At 38.6% G+C, this 25,462-nt stretch overlaps 1 long non-coding RNA gene across 1 annotated transcript; it reads right to left on the reverse strand.

Annotated features, from left to right (window-relative positions):
- Positions 1-2,700: 2,700 nt before the first annotated feature.
- LOC125330999 lies at positions 2,701-19,791 on the reverse strand. The gene is made up of 5 exons (XR_007205813.1): positions 19,743-19,791; positions 18,518-18,634; positions 10,984-11,034; positions 3,500-3,616; positions 2,701-2,873 (listed from the first exon to the last, which is right to left on the reverse strand). It is a non-coding gene; the product is annotated as an uncharacterized LOC125330999 (long non-coding RNA).
- Positions 19,792-25,462: the final 5,671 nt, after the last annotated feature.

Below are 25,462 nucleotides of genomic sequence, written 5' to 3' on the forward strand. Positions count from 1 at the left end.
ATTCAGTAACATTTTTGTTCTATTTAATGGAGTATTTAATTCATCTCTGGGATTAGCAGTGTAAATGCCAACCAAGCTTTTGCAAGTTTTTCCCACAGGTCCAGTAGAAGTTCATATTTTATGTAAAATATAAATTGTAAAATATCATATATTTTACAATTCTAATGTGGAGTTATTCATTGCCTGTTCAAGAACAGACATTTATCACAGCCCTGACTATGGTAATTTTCGCATATCCCAGCCTAACTGCCCAAGGTTACAGTGGTCACAGAACCATTATTGTGCTTCCCTGTTGTGACTTACAAGCAGTGGAATTGGGATCAGGGCAGTGGCAGCAACAGATTGGCAAGGACATCTCACTGCCTCTAACTCACTAGAACTGTGTGAGCTCCATGGACTTTACAAGATCTACTCTGTAGTAAATCACGGCAGTCAGTCTCTACTGGCCAGATTTGGGTAAAAATTTGCTCATTTGCTCCCTTTTACATGCTGGGTTGAACTGGTGATGTGTGCAATGATCAGCCTCATTTCTCCTACTCCAAGGGTGCTGACCTTGCCTCCCTGCTGCAAGTCATTAAAATCCGTCCACCAGATGTGTGCCTCTGCCTAAGCCCCAAAATGTTGCATCTTCCCTTCGTCTCTTCATGCCAGAAACCCCTCCCTAACCTCACAGACCTGCCACTTCCCAGAGGGACCCCTCACCACTCTAGTGCCCCCATCTGTGACCTCTGGCTGCGTTTCCACTGCCTGAACTTCCTTAGGGAACTGAAGGTATAAATACCTTTGTTGCCTCTTTTTTTTATAGCTTTCATTTTCCTCCCCTCCTATCTGTATTATAATAATTGATAACTGCCATAACTTATGTGAAGCATTTTGGTTTCTAGAATGTGTGGATGCACAGTCTTTTAACAGAATTACTTTAAAAATTGGAAAAATTTCTCAAGACAACAAATTATTTTCTTCTGCAAATAATTTCAAAACTCTGACATATATGAGGTGCAAGAAATATACTCTGACATGGAAGTTCATGCACAAATAATTTTTAAGCAATTGGTGATTCTTAAGAAGCACTTAAATTGTAAAAATTTTCATCAAAATAAACCTGAAATTAAATTTTGTTTTCTATCAACATTTCTAGTAGTAAGAGATTGACACGTTACACAGGACAATAAAATGGTCCTGAAAAGACTCAATGAGCATTCTCAAGACACTAATTTATTATTATTATTTTAATTAATTTTCAATTTAGTAACAGCAGAGCCTCACCAAGGGAGAACACTGTCACAACTACACTCTAGAAGATGTCATGACCTGGGTGACTGCCATGGTTGTCCAAGGAGTTCTGTCTAGTGAGTCACTGGCTTCTTTCTGTGTCACAGTCAGCTGGTTAGTGGCAGTATCTTGGTCACAGCAGCTGCAGTGACAGATCTTGTCCCTGCTGTATCTCCCAGGACTCCCCACTCAGAGGGATGCTCTGCAAACATGTCTGTCAATTCCTGGCCATAGCAGAGATAAAGAGTTTCTTCTGCCTCTTTCCCTGAAACCTGTAGTGTTATATTAGCTGCTTGCAACAATACAGAGTCAGCTGGAGCAAGCTAAGTGGCAGGTTAACCTATAAATCTGGGTCCTCAACAGTGCTGTTATGGAGGCTCACTGCTCACAGCTCCACTTCTGGCTTCAAGTATTAACCAACTTCAGTGCAATCAACTCCCTTAATGATCTTAATATCCTACTGCTGACAGCCCCCTGATAACAGCCTTAGAACCATCCTTAAGTGTGGGAGACTGACAGTTTTGAAACAGCAATAAATCAGCTTTTTCTGTCTGTTTATCTCAACTAGGCCAGTGTGGAGTTGCCAGAAGAGAAACCTGAAACCAGAATGTGACTCTGCATGTAGCAAAATTACCCTTCTTCCATGTTCTGCTCCAGAAATGTGTCTCCTGGACTAAGAGTGTCTAGATAGAGTTGTTAATGTAATTGATTTTCTAGTTTGGCTAGTGAATTGAGAAATGAAAATATGTTCATCTTGGTTCAGTGTGATTTGTTTGTTTGTTTGGGTTTTTTTGCAACTGGCTGTGAGATTTTCTCCTAGGTAGATTAAGGAATTCATCTAGTGGTTTTGCAGTAGAAAGCCACCCCAGTGCACTAGTGTACAGGTCTTTGACTCATCTGCATACATAGAAAGTGTCCATCTCAAATTTGAGATCTTGTCTGTTTTATTGTTGCGGGTTCTTTTCGCCTCTGATTTACTTCTTCCTTTGATTCTCAGAAATGAAAATGTCTTGCAGCCCTGAATTAAAGTCAATAACCACTTTTTATGACATCAAAGATCACACTTTCAATCAGATTATTTAATTCAGGTTGCATCCTATGACCTCCCCAGCTTTTCCCCACTACTTATTGGTCACTGTTTAATTCTGTTTTTCTTCCCTGTCTCACTGAGAGATTTCAGTGAGTCAGCCCTAATTCAGTGTTCCTACATAAAATATCACTCTGCTTGTGGTGTTTCTTGGGGTACTTGGTCAGCTGACACAGCATTTCAGTCCTGAACACATTTTCTTGCATTGGAGGGGTGCTAATAGTTGTCCAACTGTCTTTAGAGTTTGCCCTAGAAGACCGATATCTCTACCAAATGAATCAATGCTGTATTGAAAGACACAAATATAGTCGGTCTTTAAGACAGAGATTAAAACTAAGCAGCTGCCTAAAATTAAGCCCTTGCATATGTGCTTTTTTGGTTCTCTGGGCAGTATATTTAGTATTCGTGAAGGGATATCCAGTGTCTAGCATGGTGAAAAATTATTTGTGTTGCATAAATCCTTTTACAAAGCTGAGAAGAAGGAGAGATGCTGAGAAAGACTTCTCTGAATCATCTGTAGAACAAAAAATTATTAAATTTTTGTATGGCAGTATGAGAACGTTACATGTCAACTAATGATGAGTAACTAAATCAGAAGCCCCTTGTCCTTAATAAGTGTTTCTTTTTGTCCTAATGTATAATTCAACTAGATTAATGCCAATCCCTCATCTTAATAACTTGCCAGACAGTAGGTTAATATACTGCTTTTGTTGGTGAGCCATACTATTACTGGCTAATTTTTAAAATAGCAGTTTGTCAGGCTGATCAAACAGGGCTAATTTTGGACACTTACATTTTCATCTTTAGTAGTTCTTATTCCGTGATTGTAAAATTAGTCTCCAAGTAAGGGAGAGCTTCCTGTAGATGGCAATGTTACACTGGGATAAAAACAAGTGGAAATCCTACATCTCAAAATCTTCGCTCTATTAATCAGTGAAGAAAGGCATTAATGGCAATTCAAGATACAGCTGCTGAAACTGCTGCAGAGGTAAATATCTATAAACACATCATTAGCAGTAAAAGGATTGGATCACTGTTGTTTGCTCTTATAGGGACGTATGGAGAAATCGAGCTTGCTAGGGGCTTTTTACACCAATTTTATATCTGGTTCAACAACAGCTAATTTGCCCAAATTCTTACCTGGTTTAAACAGATGACATCCATTTGGTGGCCTCATCATCATCATCATCATCTATGAGAGCTGCTATTGTTCCAGTTAAAAGTCTGGCAATCTGTTGGACCAGCTCTAAATCTCTCCTGACAACAGTAAAATCTATGTCAGTTTTTGCCTGCTTCGTGGGCCCCTTTTAATCAATTTATTTGCTTTTTATAAATGTTTTGTTGAGTCTTATTTTGCTTAGTATATATTTTCATCAATCCCTTAGTATACAGGTTTCATTCCCATCAAATGCTTAATATCTCTACATAAATATTTGAATTTTCATAGCTCCAGGTAGACTATTCAGGAATCGAAAGTTGAACATATCTTTAAAAAGCTTTGTTTTAAACCAGACATTTTCCCCTCACTTTTTTGAATATACTGTGTGGTTTGGGAAAATATTTAGTCATTTGACATGGAAAAAAAAGTGAGTTGGGATCCAGCCCATGTGCAATGTGAGTTAAAAATCCAGTCACAGAGCTTGCATAGCAAGTATTCAAAGCACTATCCGGGCCAGAGTGTTTATGAGCAATCATTATGCAGAAATATATGTGAACAAACCATCTGTTCTGCAACTTCCAATAATGAACAAAGTGGTCAAAGAAGTCAGCACAAAGAAATTCTGTAAACTAGTGATGGCCCTAAATTAATCAAGTAAATTATTCACTGTGAAATGCTTATCCAGCTTAATGGGCATAGAACTGAAAATACTTTTCTTGAGGCCAGGTCTTAGAAAGCTTCCTACCACAGACCACTACAGTTCTGTATCACCACGTTGTAACTTTATTTGCCATCATCAGTAAAATAGCTATGGAACAATGTTTTATTTGGAGGCCTGAGCAACTGCCTGCTAATCATGTAGGTGGATGTGACTGTTTCATTTATGGGGTGTCAAATGACTCTTCATTTATGGATGGTTGTGCACAGAAAATTATAATCATTCATTTTGACTCTGAATTAAAGTTTTTCTCCAAAAAGGTAGCCCACAAAGGATATACACTGTGGTGAAACCTGTACTTCAGCTGAGAATCCGTTTGTCTTAAGTGACCTTTTGCAAGGATCCCATGGGTCTCCATTGCAATTTTGTTTGACCTTTTGTTAAAAACCAAGCTCTTCTACAACTGATATTTGGCAGAGTGATTACTTCAGCAGAGGTTCATTGGAAAAGAGTTCCAAAGGCACTGACAGGAGCAGGACAGTGGATAACCGGCAGTAGGACACAAAGCTGCTCTGCATTGTACTCAACAGACATGCTGTACATTGATTAGCTTTTTCCTTAAAAGACCAAAAAAAATCAGTTTATGGTCAGGAAAGTGAATGGATTAGAGAATATCACACTCCCAGTTGCCCCAGTCAATCTGCACTAAGAAACTTAAAAAGTCTATATGGAACAGTGGGGCACACCATGTCTGTGAAAGAGCTCCGGCCTGGTAAGACTTGCTTTGGAGACTGTATTTTATACAACTTTTTTTAACCCTTCTGATGGTAACAGCACAAATGCCTCTGAGACATCTGGCCAATCTTGTGCTTTTGTGACTACAGATCACCTGACACAATCACACTTTCATTTTGGCACTGTGCATGTATTACAACATGAATCAAACATTCAGGGTTTTCTTCCATTTGCCAGGTTCCAGACCAATTCTCCTACAATGGTGTCAAGTTTTAATTTTTTTTATCTCCAGTATATCAACGCATTTGCATGAACAGCAACATGAAGAGAATTAGTTCCTTCCTTTGTTTTTGTCTGAATGTTTTCTTGTGTTCATGGAAATATTCTGGAGTATCACTGGCAATATGGAATAACTATAAAGTGATATTTCTGCTCAGCATAATCTAGTTTCTTTCTCTGTCTTGACTGTATTCTGTAGTTTCTTTACCTGCAGTGACTGGTTAAGGTGTGAAGCTCCCTACCAAACCCCATTTTTTTGTAAAACTGTTTCCCAGCTATGGTCTAGCTGTGGGCAGGAGCTGGAGGCAGAACCCACCACATGAAGTGTGGAAGTTGAACATAACTAGTGGGGACAGGGGATATTTTCTGGAAAAAGGGGTGGCTTGTTTTTATTTCAAGTTCAAGTAACCATGAGGTTGTGGTTTGCTACATTCTGATAAAAGAGTAAAAAATCAAGCTTTTTGCAAAATTGTTACTCCATTTCATCTATGTACTTAAACCTTGACATTTTTGATGGCTGTCATAGCCCTATTGAGTCATTAAATTAATTTGTGGCCTAATCAGCAAATGTGTGTCCTCCCTTCAGCGTTAGGTGCTAGGTTAGAATTGAGTCCCCAAGACCAGCACAGCAATGGTCTCCAGAGCTGCCTCACTCCACTAAGCACTTTTTTGGACCACTCTAATACCCTTAGTGCCAGTGATGTACAAAGATATGAAGGAAATTAGAAACTAACTGGTCATAAAATTAAATGTTACGTGTTTATAATCTGTCTCAAGACTATTTTAAATATGAGAGAGTATTTCTTTTCTCCTCAGTGGGTTTTAACTTGGGAAATTATTATGAAACCAGGTAAAGATGAGAAATCCGTAACTAACAGCCTCTTGATCCTTTGTCTGAAATTTGAAATGGGTCTCCTTATTTCTTTCTAGAATAATGTGATTAATTTATCTCTTGGAGCTGAGCCACTAATTCAGGGAACAAGTGATGAATTTAGGTTTCTGTTTATGGATGGTCCTTTGAGATGAGATAATGCTTTCACACAGCTTATCACTTGTTTTTTTGAGTGTTGTTTTATTTTTTTTCCCATTTATTCTGCTCTTTTCCCAGTGAATGGCTTGTTGTGATTATTTGGTAGTCAATATTTAACATGCAAGTCTTGTGGGTTCATTGTGATAAGTCACACAATGCTGCAACTGTCTCTGTGCTGAATAAACACAGCACAGGAGAAGAGTCTGAGGCTGTCCCCGGGACTGTGAAAGTCTCAAGGAGACACAGCAAATTAGAAAAGAGAAAGGAACAGTTAGAAAATGTTAAAACTATTGTCTTGGCTTCACCAGACAGGCCTTGCCTAAAGCATAATTCCTTGAAAACTTCCTCCTGTAAGGTTTATTGGGAGGGTGCAGAGCTCATCTATCATATTCACTGCCATAATTCTGTGCAGGAATTGCTTTGGGAGCGAGATCCTCACAGATCTAAAGCAGTCAGGTTAAGACCTAGATCATTTCTGGCGTGAGCTTTTAGGAACAAGTGTGCCCACAACCCTTTCCTGAAGCTCCATGTGCATGTGCTTGGTGTGTCCAACCACACCTGAAGAAAAAAGGAAGCTCAGAATGGATGCTGTGTTGTGGTGGTCTCAGCTGTGTGATCTTGTCTGTATAACCATTAGGAGTGAGAAAGGAATACACTTAGATTTTTATGAAAGCACCTTTGACACTTAACACAATTGACAGAAGTCGCGTTCCTAAATGACTCTGGAAAATCTTACCTTTCCCCTGTGCATGAATACTGTTGCAATGGGCACTGTGCCAAATGGCAGCCATTGGACTATTTTATGCTTTGTAAAGCCAGGATGGCTCAAATATTGTTATCATCCTTTCAATGAGAACAATACTGCACCATAAAAATTAAACACAGTGCCATTCCTGATTTGCTAGAAATGATTGAAGGATCCCTGTTCTGAAAGCCTAAGTGTATTTCCATCTCCATTCTCATCCTCCCCAGAAATTAAGAAATGACTCTGAATCACTGGAAGTATTTTCAACAATGGGCCAATTTGTAGATATTGTGTTTGTAAAGACTCTCTGCCAAACTACAGAAACCATTTCAGAACACAGGATGGCTTATAAGCTGCAAACTGATATGATAAAATTAAAAATATTCAGACACAGTTTTATTGTGTGTCCTTTGTGACAAGCTGAGAAATACCAAATCCCTGCTTGTAATCACAGGCAGTATACAAGAGCATTTTAAAGGTAGTGGATGTTGGCATCCAGGTCTAATTACAGCCTTGTTTAAGAAAAAGCTCTATCCTAATTGCAGTGTCATTGTTAGATTGTGGGAAGGCTTCCACTGTAGTAGAACAGGTACATCCATTAAGTCCAGGATACTTTTCCCCCCCTTTCAGGAATGTGAAGTGTGTAATACAGGCAAAATAGGTGAGGAAATATCTTCAGTGAATCATCTACTCATTTCCAATCTTCCTGAATTACCATTTCTTTTCAAACACAGCAATACCCTACAGGGACAGACTTCTTTACACGAATACTAAATACAACTAAGAAAAAAAAGTAATATTTTAAGACACACTGCCAAGCTACCCACAATGTGATGTGATTTTTGGCACTGGAATAGAGGAATTATGATTATGACAATTTTTAGTCTGGTCAATAAACAATAATCTTGGAAAACAAGTTTTTTTTAAATGGGGCAAAAAATGGGACTCTTCTAAGCCAGTTCTCTGTGTTTACACAGTATGCAAAAGTACAGTGACAAATGTGGTAATAATAATAATAATATAGAAAACTCCACTTTCATTGTGTGATACAATTGACTGAATACTCATTATATTCAAACACATTAACCTGGCCAGATGCTAAGCATTAGCATTGCTTAAGAGAAGTATGATTTTTTCTTTAAAGAAAATATGACTTTTCTTGTGCTACCATAAAAACCCCTATTCTATAAACTTTTAAATGCTAGTGATGTTTGTATGTCTCACTGCTCTGTGGTTTGGATACATCTTCTTCCCTTTGTCTGTTTAGATTACAATGTCTCTAAGGGCTTATTTTTGTCTTCTGTGTGTAAAAAAGCCCCAAACATTCCCCTCCTCCACTTATCACAACACAGAAATATAAGTAATAATGGTGCTCCTCTTTAGAAGACACCTCAGATAAACAACCCTTTTTAGAGAAATTTTGAGGCAAAATTTCTCTTCCTACTCGGTTTTATAGGTTTAGGACACAAAGACAGCCCTTATGCAAATTTGAGCCTAGGTCTGAGACACAAGGGCATAGGTAGCTTTTTATTAGTATGTGTATGCATATATCCACAGATGTGAATTTACAGATATGTATATAAATATATATAGTTTTAGAAATGACAAGGGATCAACAACATCAGGAATGGCACCTTAACAGTACATGAGATTTAACACCTTTTGGATGACCTTGGCTTAATTCATGTTTTGTCTTTTGAATGCCTAATGTCACAGCTTTGACTGACATTTTCTGTCCCAAACTTAGCCACCTGTTCATTAAAGAATATGCCTAGTTTCATTTTTAAACCTAGGTTTTTGTCTTTTCTTTTCAAACAGATGGGGTAGAGAATTCTAAAGCAGTTAACATTGATTATGGTCTCTAAAGGACATGCATGTATGTGTCAGATTAATTTTAGCATTTAAATTTAATTTGTTAAATCCTGTATTTTAGGGCTGAATCTCATCTCTTGGTTTTCTTCCTGTACTTTTGAACACACTGAGTTTCTTATGAACATTTGACTTTTTGATCAAGTTTTTAGTTCTGTGTAAGTTATTAATTTTACCTAAACCTTTCAAAAGTCAAGTTTCTGTCCAAATCCACACTTTCATTGGCAACTAATTGAATTTTTGGGATAAGATTACAGTCATTTGAGATCTACAGATCAGAGGGGCCACAGATGGTTCTATTTCTGTATGTGTGGTAGGCTCGATGTGAAACATTTGATGGTTTTGCTGCTTCTCTGATCTGCATTTCTGCCTACTAATATACCACTAGGCCTTTTCAGTTAAAAAATGGTAATTAATTGCTTGTATGGACTCCTGGATTTGTTTTACTAACTACAGTATGGATTAGAGAACTTGAAGAGCACCAACCCATTCAGTCACTTGGGGTGTATGTTCAAGGAAATTTGGGCAACTCTGATATAGCTTCTGTGGATCTGAGCCTTCATGGCCAAAACCATCATGTGTTTTAAGAAGGACATTCAAGTAATTAGAATAGCCCCTATATTAAAGGTGAGGTTTGTCTCAAATAATAAGACAAAAGCATTTCATATTCTCCCAGTAATCCAGGAGAAGATGTGATTGCGGGCAGAGCCCACCCTGTGTGAGGTTGCTGAGGATTCAGAATCACTTCTCACGTGCTTCAGCCTTTTTCATTCTGAACAAGTTGTGTGCGTATTAAATATGTTGTAGACTTGAGGTCACAGAAAGTTTGCAAGAAATTATTGATGCAACAAACTCAGACTCTCCTGCTTCCTGAATCTCTGTGAAGGGTTGGCCATTTACTCATGTAGAAATCCACTGAATCTTTTACTTTTTTTTTTGGTTGTTGTTAATATTGGTGGCACAGTGTATCTCACAGGGCAAGGTGGGCCAATTACCATTCTGTTGCTAAAACTACCTAAGTTCTCTTAATGAATTTGACAGAGTGACAGTCAACTTGATTTCAGCAGTTTACTGAAAGTAGTTTTTGTGGTTTGCTTGTCATGTGTAACATTTGAATAATATACAGAATCACTTGGCATGCTTAATAATAATATTGCAATACATTTTTGTAATGGCTGTTGCTAAAATATGTGCATTGGCAACTTTCACAGGTACCTACTCTATTCTCATCTCGCTGAAATAAAGTGTTTTATTTATTTGCAACACCTGGGGAGCTATGAGAAGGATATTGTAAAAGTCCATCTGGACAACTGAGCACTGGTAACATAAATTATAGTGCTCAAAGGCCATATGCACAAAGTAAAAGTGGAGGAGCTTTTGGGTATCTGGTCATATATTTTCTAAAGTTGCCTGCCTTGAAACAATAATGTTGCCAGGTTGGTTATAAATGATATGTGGTTCAGAAATGCAGTTCCCGAAATTTTTCATTTGTTGCTTCACTCAAACATTTTTTCTACAGATGCTTTGAGTCTGCTGTTAACAAAAGATAAGCATTGACTCTTAAATGTTTGTTGATGACTTTATGTAGGTAGAAATTTACCTAAACCATAAACAGTCATATAACATCTCTTCAGTTTCTTGATCCTCCTGTAGTAATGTTAGATCCATGCTGGGTTGCTGAATGGCAGCTGCCTTCCGTAGGTTTTAGTCCTGGCAGAGTATTCCTCTGCCTCTCTGCCTTGGCTCCTCATTCCTCAGGGTCTTCTCATTCCCTGCTTGTCTGTCAGCAGAAACAACTGTGATGTTTGCTCCTCAACTCAATGATAACACTTTTTTTCCTGAGAATTCTGGTTTGAATTAAAATTGACTCGTTGGGTTTTATCCCGTAAGTCCATATGGTTCCATCAAACCACTTTTTTATTACATTTTTGCCTGGATTTTAGGATTTTTGCTGGGATTTGAGGATGCTCTCTAGGTAATACTGGCAAATCTTTCTTATAAAGTGTTTGGTTTTTTTCAATCCATTTCTACTCCTGTCTTTTCCTGTTTTCCAGCTGGCAAACTTTCTAAATCCTGGGTGAATACTGGAGGCAGGCATGATGATCGTGTTTACGTGATTTTTCAAACATGGAACAAGTTCAGAAATTACATTGTCAAGCTCTCCGCTCCTGGGTAGAAAATGTTGCACTTCCATAAAGGTCTGTGAGGAGAAATCAGTAAAAGAAATGAAGGGTACTTCAAAACAGTCAAAGCTTTATCAATATTTGAGTCCAAATAGCAACAGGAGTAATTATCCATATACCCAGAACAGCACTTGAAAGCATGGTAACCTCGGGAATTATAAGCTCTAGAAGAATGAAATTGGCAAAGAAACCTACTGTCAGAAGGAAAGAAGGAAAGAAAACTCTTTAAATGGCAAAAAAAAAAAAAAATTTCCTATCTGAACCCTGAGACATACTTAAGTTTCTGCTTTTAGCTACACTTGTATCTTCCTGCTTCACAGAAGAGAGGGTATTTTCTTTTTCCTCTGGAAGAAAAAAATACTTTAAAGACATCTCCTGCATGAGCTTTTTAATTTTATAATCTGCCTAAGAATATCTTGCTTCCTGCTGTAATTTTTCAGCTGATTAGAAGCTAAGCTATGTGTTCTTACCAGCATCCAGGATTTGTATTAATGGAAATAGCAGCAGATCCTCTTGTAATGAAGGAACACAGAGGTGCAGAAATATTTTTGGGGTCATTTAACTGCTTTGAGAGTCAGATATATAAAAGTGGCAGCCAGGGCCAACTACCACAGCCCATAAAATGTTGCATCAACACACTGAATTTCTTTAACTGCATAACACCCCAAATTTCTGGGCCAAAAGTATCATTGTCTTCATGTTTCTGTCCTCCAGATGGTTTCATCTCCAGTGCTCCATTCTTGTCATTGCTCAACAGGATGTTGAATGTAGATCTGCTGCTTTGGGTATGTTTAAATAAGAATGTGCCTACACTTCACTTTGAGAATATTTCAGACTTCTTGAAGAAACTGTAAGTTCATTTTTCCTTTGTGTGCTTTTCTCTTGCACTGTTCCTTTTTCAGTTGCCCATTCTTTGGTGTACATTATGTCAACGTTGTTGTGTTTCCTTCAGTTCCTTCACCACCTGCATCTTAACAAATAATGGTGTTAGGAATCTAAAGCAACTTGGTTTCTTACATTTCATGCTTCAGAGGTCAAATGTTTGCTGTGTGCCTCTAGGAACGATATTCATTAAGTGATTGTCCTAAACAAAGGACTTTGTATATTGCCTGGGCAGTAATTCTTCCTTTTGTTGTACTTTGTGTATCACCCAGGGTCCCATCTGTCTGTCTTTTACTCAACAGCATACCCAAAATCTCAGGTCACTGTTGGAACATTCAAACAGGTCATCACTAAAAAAAGCAGATAAAGGATTTGTGAAATGCGTCACTTGCAAGAACCTGCTTTAAGATTTGCTGAATATAACAAAAGATTTAGACAGCAATTTTGGTTAGTTTGGGGCCTTTTACATCACTAACTGCTTGGTTAGATTTCTAAGAGCTTTAGCAGAAAATAAAGGTCCTTTTTTACTACCTGAACGTTTGATGCCATTAAAGGGATAAGGTTCTATGGTTCCCATACTATGCTGACTGCATACATCTTCACTCAGCAAATTGGCACAGGTTCCTTTACATATTTTACTTCCCCTCTCCCTGTCCCAATTGAGTGAGCTCTGCAGTCACTACCTTTGCAGGTATATCAAGAGTGTGAATACTGTATTGCTAAGAGCATTCTCTGTGTAATCAGATTGCCTTGGCTTGGCACTCTCAGCCATGGCAGTGCTGATTTCAGTGCCAGCCAGAAATCTAAATATTTGCTCCGGTTTTCTGAAGGGTTTTGCAGTCCAGACTGAGCTTGGCTTTTTTTCCCTGCAGATATACTGCTCTCAGCTACTCAGCTGAAGGCTGAGGCAGGTGCACCTAGCCAGGCTTTGGTCTCAGCAGAGATTGCAGTGTAAGCAAGACAGAGATTCAACTTACAAAATGATGTTTGTGAATCTGCAGTTGTGTCATTTGACCACCTTCAGGATTAAGTCCAAAACCAGTTTGTTCCTTAGTTCACTGAAGTCCAAATGCAGCAACCTCTAAACACTCACATTACTTAGAAGAAAATGTTGTCAAAAAATTTATATTGTCATATGGGAGCCTTTTCCACTCATTTTCTAATACTGCTTTTGAAAGTTCTTTTTGGTGGTCCTAGAACAATGATAATAAACAAGATGACATTTATCATCTTGATTTTTCCTTGAGTGTACACCTGTTTGTTTCTTCACTGCAATCCCTTAGAACTCCCACCTTGCTCTGCCGCTTTCTGCAAAAACAGGGGAAGTGTCAGTGTGAGTGCTCAGCCTCAGAGCACACCATGACAAGGTGTTTGCCATCCACAAAGCAGGGAAGTGAGCAGAGATGGTCACATTTGTAACATCTATTTGCCAAATAGAGAAGAAGGAGAGGAGAGGATGTTAAAAAAATACAGATCTTCACTCTTTTTGTTAGCTCCTGGGTATGTCTGTAGTAATCAGAAGGAAACGAAATTTCAAGTTGGCAGTTTTCCCTTTAAAATGTTCTGTGCATTAGTGCTGAATGTGAATAGCATTATATTTTTTTCCTTTCCTTTCCTTTTTTTTTTTTTAAGAGAAATATCTATTAATAGATCTCTGTAACAACAATTGCTTACCGGTTTATGCTTATGGCTTATCACAAAACTATTCAGGAGGACTTGTGGAAAAAACTGTGAAGTTCATATAATTGCAACCAAAGGCAAAGCTTTGCTTCAAGGTCTGCTACACTATCAAACTCTGCAAGAGCTGAAAATAATGATGTAATTCCAATGACTTCTTCTAAGGGGCTGTGTGAGCTTATTTGAACCAACAAGACACTGGTTTTGGCAAGCAGAATAGCTTTGATTCAGAGCTCCTTCTGATTAAAACAGAGCTCTCACTGGTTTATATTGTAATTATCTTTTGATCTTTATTTTAGTCATGTATTTTCAGTGGGATGTGATAATTACATTAAAATTAAATATTTTACCTCCTTTTTTGGGGGGTGTGTGTTATCTGCAGTTATATTTGTGCAAGTGTTTCAATGTAATATCATGGAAAATTACCACAGTGACAGAACTGCAAACATCCCGTATTATTACCTTATGCCATGGGATTTCAAGTAAACTAGAACTCTTTACAGTCTAGAAGAGCTGCCAGTCCCCCTGAAATTACCATTTTAATTGAATTGATCATAAACACTTTGCTCTGGCTGTAATACTAGACTGAGAAGATTAAATCTATTTAGCCATAGTTTGGGGAAACGGTGACCTTTCAGCCAGTTTTGTTATAATTGAAAAGTTACTCATTTTTCTGACTGAAGCTTGATGCAAAGAAATGTGATGTGAAATTGTAATATTAGAAATAGTACTTTTGTTTAAATATGTAGATGTAGTCAGTAAACATCATTTTATCTATTTTTCTCACTTTTGTGTTATCTTAATCCAAAATTATTATAATTTATTTTAAATCTATCAATTTGAAATTTTTATTATGAATATTGAGGAAAATACAGATGGCAGATGCACATACACACAAAATCAACTTACTTCTAAAGGAATAAAGTTCCATGTCTTAAAATAGCAAGCGTCTTCTGGCCTCAAAATTTCCAGAGCCAATTCTTTTGTCTAAAAATTGCCAGCAGCCTAAACATTATGTAAGACCTTTTTGTCCTGCTGGCGAGCCCATCTCCTTTCACTGTGCTCTCTGCTGCCTGTGGTCTCTGTCAGCTCCAGCACACTGGAGAGCCCAGGCTGTTCCCTTCAATCCAATTAACCCCAGACCATTACAGCCATGTTTGGTGTCACACTTGCAACTTTTTATTCATTTGTTATTTAAATGAGCAACTTGATTTCAGCATCTCCCTCATATTGGCTCTCTCTGAGATAATTGGTCATTATAACAACTTAATTTCAAATCTTTTCCCTTTTGAGGTTGACCTATTGCAGAAAGGTAAAGAATTTCTGTACTTTTTACCTGCCATTTTAATGAGTTTAATCTAATAGTCTTTTGCTTGGGTGGACAGACAGCCAAAATTGAATTGCAGAATGTGATTCTAGTATTTCTTTTCAGCATCCTTCTAGGTAAAAACATACTAGAAGCTTAAGCAAGAGTAAATCGGGAAAATATAATGGTTTGCTACCTTAACAGCTTTCTTAGGTGGCTTGATTTTGCAGGTATAACTGCAAACAGAATATTCAGTCATTTGACAGTACCAGACTAGTTTTTTCTTTGCTCCTTTAAATGGCAATCTTGTACTGTGTGCCTCTTTTTTTCAGGTAAAAAGATTTTTGGTGGAAAATACAGCTCTTCAAAGACTTCTAGTATTGACAGAGGTGTTTGAGAAGAATAAAGCATGCACAAATTATCTGGGTTCTTCAAATTCAAGTACTGTGCTCCCCTTTCTAAATTTTCTTTCTTTCTTCTGAAATAGAATGCAAGTCAGCAATTCTTCATTGACACTGAAGCTCAGACCACAGCTTGGGGGGTGGGGCATCATAATTGTGATTGATCTTGTGCTGCAGCCAGCTTACTACTCAGACTGGGATTTGGACAGACAAAGAGTAAATACAACCCTCTTTACTCAACAAAACGTAGTGCAGAGATCTGGGAAAGAGAGGAGAGTATCAGAAATGCTGATCCCATTACTCCCCAGCTATTTCTTCTGCTCTTCTGTATCACCAGCAAGAGGTTTCAGGACTGTGTGGTGACTTTATGGATGCATGTGAGGGAAAAGCTCCTTCTGGGAAGCAATCCTTCTGGGTACACAGCTGTCAAAATGGACTGCCATCAAGGCTTCAAAAAGTAATTAAGTATTACATCTGAAATGAGCAGATTGAAGGAGAGAGAATTAACTGAATCTTCCAAAAAGTTATACAATATCTGGAAAAAAATTATTGGGTGAGTTCCCTCTGATTGCTAATTGCATACAGTATTAAGACATAATTTTCTTTCCTTTCTCATTTGCTCTATGCTTCAAGGTAAAAGATGGAACACAGGATTATGACAAATTCTCCTCTGGGATCTATGTAGTGGGGTTTGTCTTTGATCTTCCTTTTCTCCTGCCCTTGGAGACCAAATGCATTTTTGCACATGGCAAGAACACAGAACTGTGGGGCTCAGAACTGCTGTGCTGATCACAGAGAATTTCCCTGAAAAGTCTGTGCTGTGCATTATAGAAACATTACAAAGTGTAGTGCAAGCTGTTTGGAGCTTGTATTGGATGTGGCTTTGCATCCTGCCCTGGAAGCTATGGCCTGGCATGGGATGAAGGGTCAGATGGCCCCAAGTTCAGATGTGACTGGTGATGAGTCATGAGACAGTTAGAATTTTTTTTTCCTTTTTATTTTGTATTTACTGCCATGAACTGGTGGTTAATATGGTAGTTCCCTGCAATTTTTGTAAGCTGTGCTCTCCTGATAACATTACAATGTATGCTAAGGGAGTAAGGCTATAGCGGGCATGTATTTCAAATAGACTTTTATTAGAGAAGCCAATCCTGACAATCAAGAAGTTGATAGCTAAAACTGGATATTGAGGACCTCAGCTTACAGATATGGGGGCTCCCTAAAGCAAAGTCTGCGTCAGGCTGTGCTGGGTCAACAGCACAAAAAAGCAGCACTGAGCAGTGCTGATAAAATGAAAGCAGTGAAGATAAAATGAAAATAGGGCTCTTCTGCAGTACTATTAGCTTACTGACACTGCTGTATGCTGGGTGTCTTGGAGCTGCTAAATTTAGCATATTTTGTGCAGGGTGTGTCAGCACCCTTAAAGAGCTCTGCCATCATGGAAGAGCCTGGCAGGATGGTGCTGAGTGAAATACAGAAATAAGAGTGGGAAATGTGGGAGGTAACTGGAGATGGACATCTTCCATGTGTGGGCATCAATAATATAGGGCTTGTTCCACTACAAAGTGACCTGAAGTTGTACTCATTGTTTATCTTAAAGGCTTCTTGCATAATTGATTAAGGGTATATTTCAGAAAGACAGGACTTGCAGCTGAAAACTTGTTCTGTGGGATTTTCTTCATTTCCCTAAGCCAGTGTACTTCCTTTTTTTTTTTTTTTTGACGAGGGTGAAGGAAGGAAAAGGACCCAAGGTTTTTATTAGACTTTCATTAAATGTATTATATCTAAGCAATGAGACCTTATATTTACTGAAGCTTGTGGGTGCTATCATGAGGAAAATAAACCCTATATTATCATCTGTAATAGCCAACAAATACATGGTACTTTAAGGTGGTTTTTTTTCGCTTCTGAAGAAGGCCCAAGAATTGAACAGGCTTTGTTGTAGAGAAAGCAACTACCAATGCCTCTTCTGATCGACTCCTTTTTCATTTGCCATCTTTTTCTCTCCACAACTTCCTGTGTTGTGTGTTTTTCCAAGAGGAATGGCTCTTATAATCATGAATATCAGCTTTCAATACAGTTGAGATAGGCCCTCAAATGTAAGCAATTTTTCTTATGAGAGAGTGAAAAAATCAAGTTGTTTAAAATAGCCTGTATTTTGTCTAAAAAAGGACATGAACACGAGCTATTCTGCCTTTCCTCCCAAACCCCCGATATTGATATATTAAGAAACTTCTTAGGCCAAACAGCTTCATAGGCATACATTTGCTTTTCAATGCACACTCCCTGATCCAATTATTACTGACATTTTCAGAGGCAAAATTAATTAGCAGTTTGCCACAGTCCTCCTGACTCCTGGAGTTCCAGTAATGACTTGATTTTTATAGAACTGAGCTTATTACATGCAATAGACAAGTCTGGACAAAACAACTTACTTGGTGCAGCTCCTGAAAACTTACTGCTATTATCAGCATCCTCACTGCAATTGTAGAGCTGACAGATTTTAGTACTTAAGAACAGGATACAGAATTCAGGTTATACCTAATTATTTGGAAAAAGGTCCTACATTTTTCACCCACCTCCAGTAATTATCATACTACCAAAAAGCATGATGGACATATATCAGGTTAAAGAAAAATTAGTAATGAGAAGTCCACACTTGAAGGACAAGTAGTGTTAAAATTTAGTTTTCAAATCTGACAGCTTAGTTCTGTGGAGGAGTGTTCAGCTCTTCATATGTTAAGAGAAGTACCATGAGGATTTTTTTCTCTGTGGTTACACAAAAACCTCATGTATGGGTTTAGCAGTGCTTTCTCTAGCTAAATAATGGAGATTTTTCTCCTTTCCAGTATGTGTCAGTATCTGGTATTTTTCCTGAGGTCAAAAAAAAGTATAATTTGTCCAGTACTTCTATTTTCCAGATTTTTTGCTGCCTCTGCAGCAAAGCTTAAAGTTCCACATCCGCAGACTTCTGCCCCCTTCCAACCCTCTTCACCTCTGAAGAGATTCTCACCTCTTCAAAATACTATGTTTCCCAAGAGATGAGGACTTTTGGAAGGCCCACAACAGGTGAGCCATCAATATCTACTTGTCTTATGCTGCATGTTGCAACAGTGTGAACACAGTGGAGACGGGCTTCATCTGAGGTGCAGCAGTGAGCAAACCTCTGAGCAGGAGAAGTTAAGAGCAGGAGATCAACAAGTCTCAAGCAAGAAGCAAATATCCTTCACTCACCTCCCGTCTTTGGGGGTTGCCTGTTCAAATTCCTCCCACCACAGTTTTCTAGGCATCTAATATCCTCAAACACCTTTGGGAATTGAATACCTTTGATGCTCAGATGGGAATGGAATCCTATGTAGAAATGATACATAGAGAATAATTTATACAAGTCATTTTACTTTCCTGGTTTTGTGACTTTCACTTTGTTTTTCTAGGTATTCATTCATAATTGAGAGTTTTCTCTTTCCAGACTGTCAGTGGTTATTTGCAAAGTACTGAAGTTTGATAAATAGTGTGTAAATATTTCCAAAAGGAAAGACAAAAGTGTGACAGCATGAGAATGATTTTGCCACAAAGGTAAGAACTGTTTCTCACACATCTATTTGCAACTTCTAGTAGAAAGTATCACTTGAAAAACATGGAATTCCTTAGAAAACCTTGGGGAAAATTACTCTGATTGGTCATCTTAATATCAGATACAGGCTGCTTTGGACATTTTATACCAGAGATGCAGACCCCATTGTATTGCCTATTAAAAAATTGATCCACATTTGCTGAGGTTTCTAATTCAATTTTCTGAATGGGCACTGTGCTTAAAAAGGCCTTTTTGCAAAGAATATTCCCTTGGGCTTCTCTGAGGAGTCTGTGCTCTGCTTTTGGCCATGCTGAGCCCTGACACTGATCCATAGCAGGAACTGGACATTTATTTCAAAGCATTCTCTTTAGTCCTCGGTAACATAAGATATGTGCTGCCTAAAATTATTGTAAAATGTTTGTAGCCCCACAAAACATCCAGACACAATCAGTGCATGTGAATAAATGAAAAAAATGCAAGAAAATAGAATAACCACTTTAACTTTGGCTAAATCTTTAGAGTCTAGATATACATTTTGTTAAGTGCTTATGTGAAGTAGTATTTTTACTGCTCCATGCAATAATCCAGGACTACAATATGTTACTTTTGTCAGTTGCTGGGTGAGAAATAACAATGCACCATAGAAGAATGACAATAACTATACATTATTCCTTCTTTCATTTTACTAATTGTATTAATCAAAAGAAGTTATCCGTGAGTCCATTGCCTGATACAATTAGCACCGTGAATTTAGAGTAGTAGACAGATCTGTGGGTTACAAATTGATTCAATATAAGTATATCTAAGAAAACCCACTCTGTTATGCCTCAGTTAATGCAACATGTTGTGTACTTTCTGCTCATCATGAACGCAGAGTTCACTTACCTGGCACACAGCAATTCATTGCCACATCACTTTGGAAGTGCATGGCTGTGTTTCAGCTAAAGCAGGACAACAGATGGTTGTGTAGGTGTGGGATTACAATTTTCTCCGTGTTAATACTTTGAACTTTTACTGCCCTAGTACTTTCTCAGTGCTAAATATAGTGACACTCACATGTGATTTAGTCACTTAAAGATAATCATCTCACGTCTTTTCTCTGTGCCGCATTGTATCTCACAGGACGTGCTGATGATGATCCAGAAGGGCAGAGGTCTGCCTGCAGACATCACTGCTGGCTATGTGCAGGTGTCTCAGGTGCTCCACAGCTCCTAAAATCACCCTGTAACCCTATCTTCAAACAATTTAGATCCTGTCCTGGAAGCACGTGCACACACATACACACAGAAGCTTGCTCTCACACCCAGGAGGCTGAGATACAGTTAATTTTGAAAAGTGCAAATCCAAATATTTTATCATGTTCTACTCAAGTCTGGGATTAACTATTTTTATTAGAATTATTAATTTTTAGAAATCACCTTTATTGCATAGAAGCTTTAACACTGGTTTTTAGTTTCTTGACACCAGTGTGCTACTCTTGTGCATGAGAACTTTGAACACAACAGCTCCTGGGGAAAGATAAAGGAAACCTTAAAATCTCTTTTTGCTGTTGCCTTAACAAGCTTGTCAGAAACTCCTTTCACCATAAAAAATCTACTTGCACATGTCCTGACAACTTTTAGCGATCCTTTTTTCAGCATCCTGTCCTGAAACTAGTTTTCCAGTTTGACTATCTTAAGGTAAATTATTTTGGAGATGCTGGTAAAATATAGAGAAGGGATATCTGTCACATTGTGCACTAGCTCAAAGAGAGCCTGGAGGTCTAGCCGCAACCTGACTGGTCCTAGGCGGTCCCCACAAAAAGAGAGGATGCAGGAGGGGACAAGCTCCTCACCCGAGGGAGCTGTCTCTGAGCAGGGTGGGAGGGCACACAGGTGGAGGCAAAGAAGCAGAGAGAGGGGACTCCTCGCGTAGGTTCCACACAGAAGGTTCATTCATGTGAACGGGTACGGACAAAGAGCCGAGGCTCTGAGGGTGTCCACGGATTTTATAGTGAGGATCGAAAAGGCGGGGATAAGGGATACAGCCAATGGGATATGGGATAGGAGGCGGGGTTGAGGCTGAGGAAACCAATGAGAATAACACATAGGCGGGACTAAGGGAAGAAGCCAATGGGGTGTTGAGTATAACAGAACTTTCTAGAACTTACACATAGTAACTTAAGGAAAATAAATATACATAGACTTATACATAAAATAGGGAGGGGAAAACATGGACCAGTCATACAAAAAAATGTAAACTGTGGAACTGGGGGATTATGGGCTCTCACCCTAACCACAGAGGAAGGCATTAAATTTCGGTGCCTGGCCACTGCATGGTGTTGGTTGAACCCTCAGGGGTCAGGGTGGGTGCAGCCACTTGCACTGCCACAGATATCCTCAAACTCACAGTTATGACGTTAGATATCTTTCATGTTTTGTGTCTGTGACACTATTACAATTCTCCATGATTTTTGGGTCCTGGCCTGTTAGAGTATTGCTGCTTTAATAGGTGGCTTGAACTCAAAGCCGTTCCACCACCCAGACATTGTGGGCCAAATAGTACTTTTAGTCTTTACAGTGGTAACCAATGTTCAATTTTCACATCCTCCTGTGACATTTTTCATTCATTTTCTCACTGGGTTTTTTTACTTCAGTGGTGCCAATATTCCTAATAATTACAATTAAAATATAGATAGGTCTACTTTTCTTTGTGCTCTGATTTTTAATTCTTGAAGAATAGTTTCTGTTTTCTGGCTTTCTTTTCTACTGAGGAGTGCAGAGGTGGATTCTGAGCTGTGTGAGAATGTGCTCTGACATATGTTGCTGTATATATATATATATATATAAAACATTGTATAACATGCTTTGGACAGAAGTCTGCAAATTCATTGTTTAATCTTAAAGCAGGTATTAATGCATATTTTTATGTGTTTATAAGGCACACCTCTAGACAGCTTGGCAGTGCCAAATTTGCAAAGAGAAAGGACTCTTGTGCGGCCTCTGTTGTAGAGGCAGTGACTGATACAAACATCAACTTCCACTGACATGTCTCCAGTGATGCTAATGCTTAGTGTTTGCTTTTTCATAACTGATGCTTTTACTTATCTTGTCTTTTATGCTTGACAGGAATTTATATTAGCTATACATTCACTCCTTATTTATTCTCATCTTTTACAGGAATGTTTGGATTTGGGGTTTTTGTCAGGGAGAACTTGGCTAACTGAACTTTTCAGTTTTGAAATAAAAAATAGATCACTAGGATGATCAGATGTATGTAATATAAAACTTTTTTTGAAAAACCTGGGAAGGCTGACATGAAAAAAAGTAACTATAACCTTTCTTGTTAATAACTTGAAGTCATTAGGTAGTGGCTACCTAATAATTTTTTGGAGTGGTAGAGTCAAAGCAAATTATCATAGCTGTGGAGGACAGATAGCAGTAAAAGTGACTCTTGTTTACATGTTGGAAGCTGGCATTGTACACATCGAGTTATATCTAACACCGTTCAGCACCTGTCAAATGTAATATTCATCACTCTTCCATAAAAGGCCTAAAGTAACTTAATCAGCTGAAGTTTCTCTCTGTTTTAGCTGCCTGCTTCTATTTGAGGCAAGGAGCACCTGTCTGGCTGCACAGAGGCGTTGTATATCTTCGTTAAATAGAATCTCAACCTTCCTGTTCACTGCCTCTCCTTTTACATCCAATCGTCTTCCTGCTCCCTCCTGACTCTTGATAAATAAAACAAGCTCAGACCAGACAAAGCTGATAAGCTGCAGCCAGGCAGGGAGGGATGGAAGCTGTCTTTGGAGTCATGAACTGGGCTTCCCACTGATGTGACAGCATTGAAGGCAGTCAGAGGAAGAGATCAAATACTGAGCTTTTGAGGCCTCTTGCTTCCCAAATGCACAGAACAAAAGTTCTGGTATGTTACCTGGAGTAAAAGACAAGTCAACAATAAAGAGATAAAGTAAGTAATAAGGAGAGAAGGGATTGATGGACACTGCAATAGCTCATCTTACATGTATATTTAATGCTGGTTGAAAGTGTGGATGGGAACTAATGAATTGCAGGCGTGTGTATGTTGTGTGCCCAGTAAAAGGAACAGCTTAAATTATGCAGGACATGTCATCCTGTTGCCCAATATTTAACACTATTCCTACACAAAAGAGACAGCTCAGGGGATCCTTATTTAAACATTAGTAATCAAATCCTTCTCTCATCATGGCAAACTCTTTTACATAATTTGTGCCTGCCACGTCTAGTACTTGCACACAAACTAATGCACAAAGAGGCAGCCCAGTGTTGGTTGACAAAACTCAGTGCTTCAATGACAATTTGTTCTGTTCCATAACTGTGTGAGTAAAAATAAGTCTGTCTGGATCTCCATTTGCTGATTATAATTATTCTCTGTGTCTGTATATTTTACAGTGACTTATGATCATTTCTTGTCCTGGGATTGAGAAAGAATGTCTTTACCTCAGAAAATTGCCCATTCTGACTCAAAAAGAAAAATATTGGAAATGCAAATATTTTCCACAAATTGAAAGTCACCCCAAGCTCCCCATATCTCTTCTGAAAGTAATGCTTTCAGCAGAAACTGGCTGATCTGCCTAATGGGTACAAATTGTTCCTGCCTGAAATAAATTTTATTTAAAATTCAGTATCTTTTAAAATTTATGGTTACTAGTCTGCAGGGGTTTCTTTGCTTCTGTAAAATGCACAAAGAGAACTAGCCCTGTGCAACGTGTCCTCATAAGAGTTATTACATTATTTTATCATGGATTCATGAAGTAGTTGGGGTTGAAAGGGACCTTAAAGATCATGTAGTTCCAACCCCCTGCCATGGGCAGGGATAACTTCCTCTATCCCAGGTTGCTCCAAGCCCCATCCAACCTGGCCTTGAACACTTCCAGGAACGGGGCAGCCACAGCTTCTCTGGGCAGCTTGTGCCACGGTCTCACCACCCTCACAGTGAAAAATTTCTCTCTCATATCCCATCTAACCCTGCCCTCTGTCAGTTTAAAGCCATTCCCCATTGTGCCATCTCTCCATACCCTTGTCCAAAGTCCCTCTCCAGCTGTCTTGGAGCCCCTTTAGCTACTGGAAGGTGGTATAAGCTCTCCCCCGAACCTTCTCTTCTCCAGTCTGAACAGTCACTGCTCTCCCAGCCTGGCTCCATAGCAGAGCTGTTCCAGCCCTCTGAGCATCTCCGTGGCCTCCTCTGGATTCACTCCAATGGGTTCATATCCTTCTGATGTTGGGGATCCCAGAACTGGACTCCAGGTGGGGCCTATCAAGAGCAAAATAGAGAGGGAGAATCACCTTCCTTGACCTGCTGGTCATGTTTCTTATGGTGCATCCCAGGACAGGGCTGTGGGCTGTGAACACACATTGCAGGGTCGTGTTGAGCTTCCTGTTAATCAACAGCCCAAATTCTTCTCCTCAGGGCTGCTCTCAGTCATTCTCCACTCAGCCTGTATTTATGTTTACTAATTGTTAGTTCTCTCTTATCTTGGTCCCATTTTGATTTCCTAAGAGGTTGTACTGTGCTGACCCCTCTGTGTTTCACTCAACTGAGTGCATTTGGGTGCTGATAACTTAATAAGCATGGGAAAAGAAAAAAAAAAAAGAATAAAGAACAGCAGTGAAAACCTTAGGCAGCCAGTAGCTTTGATAGTAGTAGATGAAGTTTCAGTGGGAATTACAAATGAGGAGATAGAGCAGAATTTGTAATAAAGAAGCATGATGCCATGCAAGTAACTGAACTTCCACCTACATATTTCAAACTTACTTCCTCAGTGCTTGAAATTCCATAATGTTAATGCTGACCTTTAGTATGCAGGAACATTAGGGAAAGGAAGATGTGTCTTGCTATATTGTGAGAGCACAAAATTTAAAAAATAGTTTGAGAATATGATTAGGAACTAATTAGTATCCTCCATAAAGTCTACTGTGTGTTTGATATATGAGTTTTAAGATTGGATTCCGAAGTTAAACCACTACAAAATTTTAATGCACTGTTATATTATTTTGTTAAAACCTGGAATAGAAATAACTGAGATTACAATGGGAATTTATAGGTAAAGAGTCTTGGAGTAGTTCTATGTATTTTGTGGATTTTTAAACTTACAAGTTCTGGAGAGGAGATATGTAGCATAAACAGAAAAGGCAACTCAAGCTCCAAAAATATTACTGGAAGCAAATCTGCCTCTGAAGTAGTAAAATCTAGATTCTCACATCTGGTTGTTTTAGTAGAGAGTTTCTAGTTACTCAAAAAGCACAAGCTCTCAGTGGACTTCAGGTTGGTTGCTGATACAGAGCAGTATGGAGTACACATTGCTGTGTATTTTACTGAGCACTATATAATGTTTAGAGAATATATGCTATTAAGATAAATACATAAATATAGAGCAGTCTTCTCCCAGGATGCAACCTTCTGGCTTCTGACCATTCTGCATCAAGGATTGCCTGAGCCAATGGCAGCAACAGCAAACTGATGACTCTGCTTGTCTTCCATTAATTTGAACAAATTATTTTTGTTCTTTTCAAGATTTTCACCTTCTAGCCATTGTAACTCACTGGCATTTTTAAATTTAAAAGTTATTCCAATTTTCTTTTCCATTT

The sequence above is a fragment of the Corvus hawaiiensis genome, chromosome 10 (assembly GCF_020740725.1).
Source record: "Corvus hawaiiensis isolate bCorHaw1 chromosome 10, bCorHaw1.pri.cur, whole genome shotgun sequence".
NCBI classification, from domain to species: Eukaryota; Metazoa; Chordata; class Aves; order Passeriformes; family Corvidae; genus Corvus; species Corvus hawaiiensis.